The 12,026-nt window shown below is 38.1% G+C and overlaps 1 protein-coding gene across 2 annotated transcripts in view; it reads left to right on the forward strand.

The window, feature by feature from the left end:
* The first annotated feature begins 4,501 nt into the window (after positions 1–4,501).
* The window catches only part of ctnnd1 (catenin (cadherin-associated protein), delta 1), a 38,436-nt gene continuing 30,911 nt past the window's right edge, over positions 4,502–12,026 (forward strand). The window contains exon 1 of one of the 2 annotated variants that reach the window (XM_004066142.5): positions 4,502–4,843. The gene's annotated coding sequence lies outside the window, so the exon portion shown is untranslated. Of the gene's footprint in view, positions 4,844–5,052; positions 5,354–12,026 lie in introns of those variants that run through there. The other variant, XM_078950049.1, reaches the window with a different exon arrangement.

Below are 12,026 nucleotides of genomic sequence, written 5' to 3' on the forward strand. Positions count from 1 at the left end.
TCTGGGGAGAGGCGGTGACAGGCAGTGCCTTACCTGTCATCTTCCTCACCTGCTGTCACGAGATGGAAAGTCTACTTACTGATAATAAAATAGATATGTGTTCACACTAACATGTTCCATCAAATTCAATTTATTAGTTCCAGTCTAATCATTTTTATCCTAAAAAGCAGTATTCTGCATATTTCCTGTTTCATTTTAATGCAAGCTCTGCTACACGAGATTACGCAATCTTGAGTAAGTCGGGTTGATTGTTCCTTTAGTTTGGTCAGCGTATGTTAAAAATGTAAAGCTTATTATTATTTTTTTTTCACATTATAGAAATTTTTATTCCATGTCCTCCCTTTCTATATGACAGGTCATGTATTTCACTACAGATCTGATGTGAAGCTGCACTGAAAAGACAGAATGAGGCAGAAAAACAACAGTTGTACATTGATAAAAACTATAGATTGTTTGTTTCATGAATGCATATATGTGTTTTTGGGAGGATTTTTACTGTTTATGTTGCGCAAAAGCAAATTTCCTTTTAATACACAATTAGAAAAAGAACAAATACTTTTTGGAGTCTTCTAAGGTGATGTTTGATTTAGTTCTTAATGTTTTATTTCATACCTGGAAATTTTGTATTCACAAGAACAGGTTTTTAAAAATCAAACACCTCGTTATGATGTTTCACAAGAACATTTGCTTTAATTTGATCTCATCTAAATTCATGAAAGTACAAGAAAATATAAGAACAATTTTCACTTTTGTATGTGATGGGCTAATAAGTTATTCATTAATTATTCATTTTCTGGGGTGTTTTTTTGCTGGGTTTTGGTGGTCTTTAGATGACTTTTAGTCTGGAAAACCATGACTCTACCTGGCAACACTGACAGAGATTAAATGAAGCAGAGAGATCCAAGGGGCTATGAAAAGAGGAAAAGGCAAAGAGAAAGTAAGACATTTGTTGCCAAAGTTCCAAAAGTGCTGGAAGACAGATGAAATAGGATAAACAAGAACAGAATTAAAACTCAGTTTCTTTTGTGCCCTCTTTACCTGACAAATGAAAGATGTTGTTGTTTCCCTTTCGGCTTTTCCCATAAGGGATTGCCACAGTGAATGAGTGGCATGGTAAACTTGGCAATGTTTTACGCCGGATGCTCTTCCTGACGCAACCCTCTAAAAGCAACTGGGCTTGGGACCGGCACAGAAGTAGAGAAGGGAACAGGGAGCAGCCTGGATTCAAACCCTGGTTTCACGGACGGAAGGCGCTGCAAACCAGCATGAGCTAAACCAGCTCCCACCTGACAAATGAAAGATAATACAGAAATTTATCATTTGTTCTTTGTAGGAATTAACAAATTAGTGGATTAGATAAATGTAATGTGAATTAACAAATTAGTGGATTAGATGAATGTAATGTTTTTCCAAGTAAAAACTATGTATATAACATAAAATACATTTTTTAATGCTAAAATGTGATTCCAGTTTTTAAATTGTTAACAACACATTTAGATTCTTGACATTGACTTTGGCAAAAATTGGATCAATAGGGCAGTTATTTGACATATTAAGTAAGGATTTAAAAAAATTATTATTTATACAACCGCTGCAGAGGACCCCATTTTATTGTTCACCTTGGGTCCCTAAACTGCTAAGTCCACCACTGGTCATTCATTAAGGTTTCATACATATAAAATCCAGATAGCAATTTCTCTCTTCTGAATGGTTCTGTAAGTGTTTAGGTCCGGTTATTGAGTTCACACCCCTGCATCAAACAGTAGCCTTCTTCTATTTTGGCTGTAATATCATTGTTTAAAGTTTGTTTAAAGTCAGTCCTTCTGTGTTTATCAAACCTAGTGAATGGTTTGAGGCATGTATGGGTGCATATGAAGTAAAGTAGGATGCAAAGGACTCAACCCTGTGAGGTGCCAGTTTGAAAGATGATGAAACATCTTCCATCATGTGACGTCTCCTATCTGGACATTTTGGAGTCTGTTGCATTGGAAGTCCTGGATCCACCAGCAGAGGAAGTTGCTAAAGCTGAGATTGCTCAGTTTCAGTATGACTTTGTTAGAAATGAATGTGTTCAAAGCAGAGCTGAAGTATGCAAATGAAATTCTGAGATGCTTGTTCTAAGCCTCCAGGTGAGTGACAGTTGTGTGGAGGGTTGTGATGATTGCGTCTTCTGTTGAACTATTACCTCTGCATGCAAATTAGTTTTGGTCTATGTCAGCCGGAATGGCAGCTTTAATGACTGATAAGATGCGCCTCTCAAAACATTTAGTGATAATGGGTCTTAAGAAAACCAGATGATAGTCATTGTGGCAATTCTGAGTGTTCTTGGAGACTGGGGTTGTGGTAGCTAAATAATTCATTTGTATCCTGGTGAAGAGAAAACGGATTTTCGTTAAAAACAGAATTTATTGAACACTTTGTAGGGTTTCCTATTTTCTGTAGGTTAGTCATATCTACATTTGTTTGGTTTTTTTAGATTTCTATCTTTAGGTCTTGTCGTGCATTTTGTTTTTTCACATCATGACATTTTGACATTTAATTCTTTAAAAAACTGCATTATAATGTAAGAAATACTTTACTATTGCAGCAGTGCGCCAAGAAGATCTTTTTTTAATGAAACAGAAGCAACTTTTTCCTGAAAATGGTCATCCCGAGGCCTGTGAAAATAGTGGCTGTGCATGCTGAAGTCTGAGTTCTTATTGGTACAAACAGACTTACTATTTTTCCATTTCAGTCATTTCATTGGGATACACGGTTAAAAGGCTTTTGAAGGTTAGGATCACAAAAATACTTCTCAGAATTTAACAAAAAAAAGCAGGAATTAATTTCTCGATGGTACTTCTCACTGTAACAAATTGGAACCCCTTAAATGTGGATCATATCCTATAAAAAAAATCTGAGCTGCAGTTGTAAACTGTAAGTCTACATATAAAAGGTTGCCAGGTCATATCCCAATGTAAGCCTTTTGTATGGCTGATACTGCAGAACAAATCAATTTGTGCTGAATAAACCTAAATTACAGTTTGGTCACTTGTTCTTTCAACAAAACTGGAAGCCAGTATAATTGGCTGCATCCTTTGACCAGACACAGGCATTGTAAGGCCAGGATTTACCACATGATCCACAAGTGTTGCTCTGATTTCATCAGCAATCTGTCTATGCGGTTGGCCTCTTCCTCTTCTTCTCTGGTCTTGTCCCCTTCCTCCACCCATCCTCATCCCTTTTCCATGACACTGACCTTCCATATGTTGTACTTTGGTACATCATGCACTTCATGCAAACCCTGTCACTTGGTTTACATCATACATGTTTGTAAAGTGGGGGTTCATGTGACTCGACTGTGAGTTCCTGTGAGGGAGAGGCGTATTGTTGGTTTTAACTCATAGTTCACACACCTCTTTTCATCAGTTTTTAAGATGAATGTAGAAAATGTTTGACCACATGTTCGACACGTTAGTGTGCAATGACACAAGCAATAAAATGAAGAATATTAATTGTATGAACAGTGACTATTCAGCCTGTACAGGTACAGTTAATTCTAAGCTAAATGATAAAAACAACCAACAACTGGCCCGGATGTCTCCTGGACGCCACCCTGGGGAGGCATTCCGGACATGCCCCACAGAGTGCAAGTGGGAAGACCCAGGACAAGCTGGAGAGATTACATCTCTTGGGTGGCCTGCACCTCGGGGTCTTCCTAGAGGAGCTGGAGGACGTGTCTGGGGAGACGGAAGTCTGAACATCTTTGCTTAGACTGCTGCCCCCCGCGACTCGGTCCCCGATGAGCGGAAGAAGTTGGATGGATGGATGGATAGATGGCATAAACAAACTAATTGTGATCAAAAGTCAGTCAAAAGTGATCGTTTTGCAGAGATTTGTACTCCATTGTTTTGTGTCCAAAAGCATTTGCTGTTGAATGAAATGAAACTGCTGCTGCATTGTGCTCAACTTACTAAATGTTATGGAAGTTACACTAACTGTTGTGCAAAGTTTGTGAAAAACTCTAACAGGTGTCCTGCATGAAATGTGGCTTTTAGAAATAAAAAACAGACTATACAATTTAAAGTTTTTTTCTTTTTTGGCTTTTAGAAACAAAAAGTCTGGAAAATTCCATGCAGGCTGTCTATTAGATCTACTATTAAGACAGACAAACAGACACACATACAAACAGACACACATACAGACAGACACACATACAGACGGATCATAGAGTATTTTTGTGAAGAATATTGGGAACAATATTGCTGTTAATATTTGACTGTGTAACTTTACAAACGGCACCCCATATTACACAAAGGGTAGAATGACTTTACACTTGCATTGATGATAACTTCTGTACAGGACATACATGATAGGCAAGATGGTGTAATTTCAGCTAAAACGGTGTTAAAAGCTCTTTAACTTACATGAAAGAGCTTCATCTGCTTCCAATCGACAGCCTGCTGTTTGCAGCAGTTCAGCTCGAAACCCTTTTAAAAGGGTCTGAAACTGTCAACTCTCTGTGGAAGTGGGTCTCATGATCTCGCCAGGAGACAGTAACAGGTCCTTCTTCCCCACACTGGCTGTCGGCTTCACGGGCCCCGAGGGGCCCCTCGCCCATTCCTCCTCCCCAGCGGAGAGGAGGAGCACAGACTAGTCTACAAGCAAGTCAAGGCAGGGCGGACAAGCAGCCGCAGAGGTGGGACTTTTCTACTTGAGTGCACCTTGCCTGCGGCGGTCGGCTCTGTCTGCAACCGTTCACACGGGCCTGGAACGCGGGAGTGTTGTCCACCAGACAGCGGCTGCGGGATCAGAGTCAGACGGAGCGAGACCCGCAAAAACCAAAACCCCGGTCTCCAAGCAGGTAACAATGTCGTGGGATATTTACGACTTGCTTTGTGGAGGTAAAAAAAAAACAAAACAAAACCCAGGGCTTTTAGTTCGGATTATAGGACATTTTAAACCACAAACCTACCTGCGCCTGCGCCTGCTCGCGCAGGTAGGACGGACGTGAGTCGTTCGCTGTTGAGTAAAGTGGGAAAAGATAAAGTGAACTTTTGTGCGTAATAAAACAATCATTAAAACATAGACACAAGAATGTGAACGTTTGGAGACGAGTTTCTGCTCTGCCTGCTGTTTGTTCTGAATCCCTCTCTGCTGCCCCCCCCGCGCGCACGCGCGCTCTCCTGGGGGTGAGACGCAGGTGAGGAGCACGCGGAAGTGACAAAGTGCGAAAGACCAGGTTTTTTTTTTTTTTTTAAATCGGGTTCCGTTTGAAACGCCCACAGACCGTAGACTGTGAACCTGCGCGCAACGTGCAGGTGTTCTTCACGCGCATGTGCCGGATTTTAGGAACAGACGACGCGTTTTCCGAGTAGGTATTTTATACTTATATATGTTTCATGTGTGTAGCCTACTATTGACCACCTCCTAGTATTTGTGTTGAACTGTCGTTGGTGTGGATCTGTGAGTGTTTGTGGGGGTGAAGAAGGGCCAGCAGCAGGAACCTGTTCCGTGAGTGAGTGAGTGAGTGGCTGGGTGTGGTAAGCAGGTAACAAACAGAAGTCGTTTGTGTTGCGCTACTTCACCCTCCGCTCCTTTTCACTCTGAGTTTGGTTTGATGGAGCAAACAGACCCTTCTAGGAGGATATTCTGTACTCTGCTGCACAGCTTTTCACGCAGATATTCTGAGAAAATCTTGGTTTTAATTTGCTGCAACGGAATATAGAAAGACAGCCTCCTACAGGCGATGGTTCAGAAACGTTGTTTATTTAAAATGAAAGCTTGAATGGTTGGAAAACCGGGTTTGTTGTCGTTCTTATTGCCGTCCGGCCGCCAGTGTTTGCAGAGCGACTTTCTGCCAGTTGTTGTTCCGACCAGAGCTGTGATTTGAGTCTGTAATGAGAGCATTTCAGACACACTAAGGGTGTGTCCTTCTGTCAGACACACGGGGGGCCATTTTTCCACTTCCATAGTCGTTTCATTTTTTTGTGTCGCTTAACTTTATTTCTAGTAGTCCCACATTTCTTTTCCTTATTTTTTTCTTTTGGTTTTGCAGGGAGAATGTATGACATCATACTTGAATCCAATCAAAAGTTTTCAAACTTTGCCTGAAGCATATAGAATTCTTTTTACTTTTTTTTTTTACTTTCTCCTCAGTTCGAACTTTTGTTTTTGAGTCACAGTTTTGTTTTGGCTCAACATTCATTTTAAAATATGCTAATAAGCAAGTAACAGACAAGAAAGATCTTTCAGTTGGTTCATACTAAGCCTGGTTTAATGTAATCCAACAAAAAATAATAAATCTTTCTTAATGTTAGCACAATGCATTTACACTTTCAATGTAAATATGCTGATATGCTGCAACACTTCACTTCCTTCCTGATTCTGTTCAATGGCGTAACATATAATTCAGTTCTGTCGCTCTCAAGCAACAAATCATTCTATCTATAATTATACTTAATGTGTACTACAGCAAATACCTCTATTCATGATTGAGAGTAATTACACTGTCAAGAAGATGACATCCTTGTCTTTCTTCTGTTTGTTCAATCAGTGTATGACTTAATTCTTGTTTGAGATATCGGTTTTGTTATTACATTGTCTTATTCCTTTATTTTGAATGCTTGAAATAAACCAATAAATAAAATCAAATTTTATTTTTAGTATTTTCTAAATTTATTATGACCATCAAGTGTAGCACAAGAAATAGAAACCGAAATTAAATTTGGAATTGAAAAATATTTAAAAATGTCCACAAAAAGCAGGTGACTGGAAGTAATCAGATACATCCAAGTTTATGATTATGGACCACTAGAGAAAACTACTTAGCATTCTATTGTCTGAAAATAGATATATTCGAGCATGTATACAGTATACATGATGATGTGATTATTAATTACTGTTACTTACCGTTATTTCGAAACCCTGACCAACAAGAGAACTCACCTATCTTATTTAGTCATCAGTGTAGTACCTGTCACAGCTGTGGCATTAGCTGGCATCAGTTATGGGAACTCTTTCGGCACATCCCATCATTGGTCGCCATGGCGAGTCAGCGTTCACTGATTCATACTGATGGTTTGGCAAAGGGTTTTTGTGCCGCATGCCCTTCTTGAGACAACCCTCTATTTTTAAGGCACAGAGAGACCCGGATAGGCAGCAGCTTGAAGGGTCTTGCCTTAGGACCCTCATACTGGATTTATTCCTACACCCATTAACTGAGCCATCCTAATGTGGGAACTATTATTTCCACAAAATGAGCAACATGTTGCCCTTCTCTTTTTGTGCTCCATAAATACGAAACAGGGGTTGCTTTGAATACGCAATGCATCTCTGGGGTCTTGTGTCTAATGCTTTTTATTTACACACCCATACATGTAAAATAAAAATAAAAGTATTAAATAAAGATGGATACATGAAGGGAACTTTTTCTTTCATTTTGGAAAAATCGACATGAATGCAAGTTTTCAATCTTGGATAGCAGTTGTATTGTATTGGGTGCAGGAGTTTGTAATAATAATAATAATAATACATTTTATTTAGAATGCGCTTTACATTTTAGATAAAATCTCAAAGCGCTACAATGAAGGCAGTAATAACAATGGTTTAAAATAAGATAAATGTAAGACAAAAACAACAATAAGTAATAATAACAAGTAATAAAAAGCATTATTAAAAAGGAAAGTTTTTAAGCCTTTTTTAAATGTGCCAAGTTTGGAATATTTAGTGTGCATATCATTTGAAAGATATCATATCTCAAGAAATTTGATAACAAGCCTGTTTCCATGATAGATAAATATAAAATAATAGCTGATTCCATGAGATTTCGATTTTTCAAGTGGCATGTATAACAGTTGCCTGAAATTGAGACGTCAGATTTCTGCACTGCTTTTTGGGGTAGAAAAAGGACATACCTTTATCCACTTTCAGCTTTCTACATATTTTAAAGTTGTACATCTTTGCATTTCTTTATAGTAGATAAGCCAAAAGTTTTATTGTAAAACATTTGTCACATTTTGATAGTAAATATGGTTGTTTGAGGTACGTTTTGTGTGATTAAACTAAAGTGGTGACTGTTGATATTGTTTTGGCACATATTTGTAGTTTATAGGAAATGAGTTTAGTGTTAAAATGGGAAAAACAAGAATTAAGAGCATGCATTTAAGTTGAGTAGTAGTGTTCGCCAAGCAGCAAAAGGTTAGTTCTTCTCTTTTTCCATCTGGTTAATATTTGACTATCACTATTTGGCATTTTCGAGCAGTGCTCTCAGAGCAGCAGATCAGGTATGTTTTTCAAGACATATAATGTTTAATTAAACGAAAAAATAAATACCTGGATAGAAAAAAAACATGTTTTCCAGCTAACATAAAAAAATTCCTGACAAATAGAATCCCACCGTGTTTTTCACACCATATTTTGGGCGTTTGATTTGGCCTCTTGGATCTTTTTCGCTTCTTCTTTCTGTTTAAACCATTTTCATAGCAAGCTCTTGAGTGAAATGAAATGCCATAACTTTCGTTAACCACTCCAGCCCGGACCAAATGACCTTGTTGATCAGTTTCAATCAGCTGCCACCAAACCATATAGCTTAGGAGTGTTCAAATCTCTATTGACTGTTTACAACAACTGGACCTATAGTGAGTGTGACGTCACACATAGAAAATGGCTTACTTCCAGATCAAACCAAGTTAAGTCAAATCAATTGCCATGTTTTTGCGATATGGATGCCGCTATGGTGGAACCAGATGTCGTCAGTAGTTAGATCTGGTCTTACTCAATATTTCTATGGCAACCACTCTCGCCAGTCAGTAGTTTTTGGAAGTGAACACCTCTACCAGGTTCAGAAGAGTCTGTCAATCAAACTTTTTAAATGTTGGATGTGGGGGCCAGGAGGCACCACATACTTTTAATGAGGCATCTGATTGGTCAACTTGAATAACTTGCGCCACAGCAAAAATACCATGAAAAAAAAGTTAGAATTAGAATATGTCAAAAATGAAGAAGTAGAGCAAGAGCGGTTGTTCTGACAAATAGAATGCCTGAGTATTTGCCGTTTATGTCTCAATAGAAGTCTATGAGATTTTGGAGCCAGTGGGTACTAACCATTTGGAACACGGGGGTGGAGGGGTCATTTAGTCCAGTTTTCATTTATAGTTAGCGGTTCCACCCTAATACCACCAATAAAAAGCTGCAATTAAAACGTTTAAAAAAAGGAGAGCAGCGGTCGTTGAGGCCTAGAGTTGGACATCTTTGATATAGATGTTTGCTCAATAAAAGATATATGTCAGTATTAAGTCAAAGTCAACTTTATTGTCAAACATGCTGCATACAGATGACATACAGCACAGATGACAAATTGTAGCCTCTGTCAGTTACTTTCTGGAAGGCAGAGGCCATAGGTTGAAGTGCTGTATGATGAAGAAATACTTAGTGGTGTTTACATGTTTATGATTTTGTTTTAGTTCCCTGAAATAAATTAAACCTAATATGTTGGCAAGAAAACTACAAAGCTGCAATTATAATATCTTTGTTACTAAAATGCAGAATAACTTTCTACATCTATCATATCATGACGAGAAACAATCCATTATGTGTAAAGTGAACTAAACCTAAATGAATGAACTCATTGGGTGAAGCAAAGCCAGAAGTCCAATCTTTGTCTTAATTTAATTTTCTACATAATTGCAAACTAATTTATGACTAGGCTCTCCACAGGAACAGTAAGTCAAATTGTAAACATGAATGTAAAAAAGATATCTGATATCTTTTAGAACAAATTTGAAAAAATACAGGATACAGGACAACTTTGCATACCTAAGTGATGTAAAATGAAAGCATATCAAAACAGTAATTAATTTGAAATGGTTTTTCCTTTTTTTCACATTAGTGTAATTCATTGTATCGCCCTTAAATCAAAAACCCGACTGCGAGTGATTATGAAGAGCATCTGGGTTGACAGTTTCAGTCATGATAGCATATTTCCCACAATGACATGATGGACTGACTACAGAAAGCAATCCAATGCAATGTTTTTGTAAGTAAAGTGAAACTGGAAAATTTTATACTGATTATTGCAGGAAGATTGGCTCATAAGAGGTGGCACAGTGGTTGGCTGCTTATGGGAGAAAGGGTGGATTGGTTGATCAGTTCAGGCTGAGTATTCATGTCCAAAAGTCTTAGGTTGTAACTGGAGTTGTTTTCCATCGCTGGTCCTCACGGAAGACTCTCATGCTCTTCCATGTTATCATGCTTAAGCGTCAGCTCATCGTCGAGCTCTGCAGAAGCCTGATAATGGCAGTCATCAAAGTGTGTGTTTGAGCAGGGCGGGATCGAACAAATGCTGGACAGGGTTTCCCAAGGAACAAGGTTGGTCATAGAAAAAAATGCCCATATATATTTGTGTGATGTTTTAAGGACCTGAAAAATATTTTAGAAAGAGGGCAAAACTATTTTACACCTGTAAATCTTTTTATTACACAAGAGAAATCTAGTTTGCAAAAGCATCAAATGGTTTGCTAAATAATTTTTTTAACAGAGCACCCATTATGTTTGCAGATACAAAACCTATTTTCATGTAAGCACATAATTGTGTTATTACAAAATATTTTTTAACCCTTGTGCTATCTTATTGGGTCCAGATGACCCCACCCTTACATTGAGGTGTTATCCCTACCATGAAAAAGGTGGATAAAGGTGAAGAGGATTTCATGTAATCAATGGAAACCAGTTAAGATCACAAATCATTGAAGAAAAAAAGGTTCAGTGGACTGTCTTAAAGTGCCTTGGATAGCTCAAAGGTTAAAGAACTAATTTCACAAAATGAGTGAAATACTGTTAATGGAACAAAGGTGGAAGGTGCATTATTGAAAATTTTCTTACTTAAAAATTTAAATAAAGCCGTTTTTGTCTGAGAAAATGCAAGAATTAATTTAGAAGAAAACCAACTTTTTAAGTCCAGGTCTAATATTTATTTTAAACCCAACTCTTTGTTGTTTGGTAAGTGCCTTGGCATTCTAAATCCAGGACTGATCCTATTTCCAGATACATTCAAGCTTTGCTACCAACAGGCCTACATGGGAGCGATGGATGATATCAGATTTCCACAGAAAGCTTTGAGACAGAACCGCACCCTTCCACAAAAATGTTAGTTGTAGAACAAGTAGCAGTAAAGATCATGTCATCGGCATCTTTCTTTGCTAAGGCGCCAACGTTTTTCTTTATGTGGACACTAAAATTTTTCATCATAATGAAGATAAGGTTGTCTTTTTTGGAGTGCTTCAATTTTGTTGTAACACTTTCTTGACCTCTCTTACAGTCATGACACAAACATTTCTTTGGCATGCTGGCACTTTTGATAACCCTGGTTTTCCAATGAAATACAGGGAGTACTGTAATGCAGTCTTATTTGATTGGGACATTGTAACTATGACTACTATGTGAACAAAACACTGTGACAGCAGCAAAAAGAGGGAGTAAAGTGTTGGTGTCTTAGGACACCTTCTTACAGCTGAGACAGGACACAACACGCTGAGGAATTGTTGAGTATGTGGGTTTTGCGTGCAGCTTCTTTGACTCAAGCCAAATACTGGCCTTATTCGCTAGTCGCTACACATTTTTACACTACATACAGAGGACTTTGGTAATTTAGTCTTTTTTATTTGGATGAAGAGTACGTCTGACCCTTGTGAGTTGGGATGCAGTACAAAAACCGATAACGTTTTGTACCGGTACCGCGTCATCAATTTTTACTAGACCAATAAGTTTCAAGTCTCAACGGTATTGTTCACTGTGCCCACATAGGGGTGTGGCAACAGCCCGGTGTTTGACCATCCAAGCGAGACATCTAGCGCCTCTATAGTTTCAACAAGCGTGTATGCTATCGGTACACACAGGGGTTACATGACTCAAGTGTTGTTCATCAAAGATAAGTGCAGGAAATTTCAATAAAAATGAGGGGAAAATGAATACGGCTACCAGCAATATATAATATCATATAATATTAACAAGCTGAAATTTCATATTGTACCTCAATAATAATAAATTAT

Source organism: Oryzias latipes, chromosome 1, assembly GCF_053564925.1.
Source record: "Oryzias latipes strain Hd-rR chromosome 1, Olatipes_Hd-rR_3.1".
NCBI classification, from domain to species: domain Eukaryota; kingdom Metazoa; phylum Chordata; class Actinopteri; order Beloniformes; family Adrianichthyidae; genus Oryzias; species Oryzias latipes.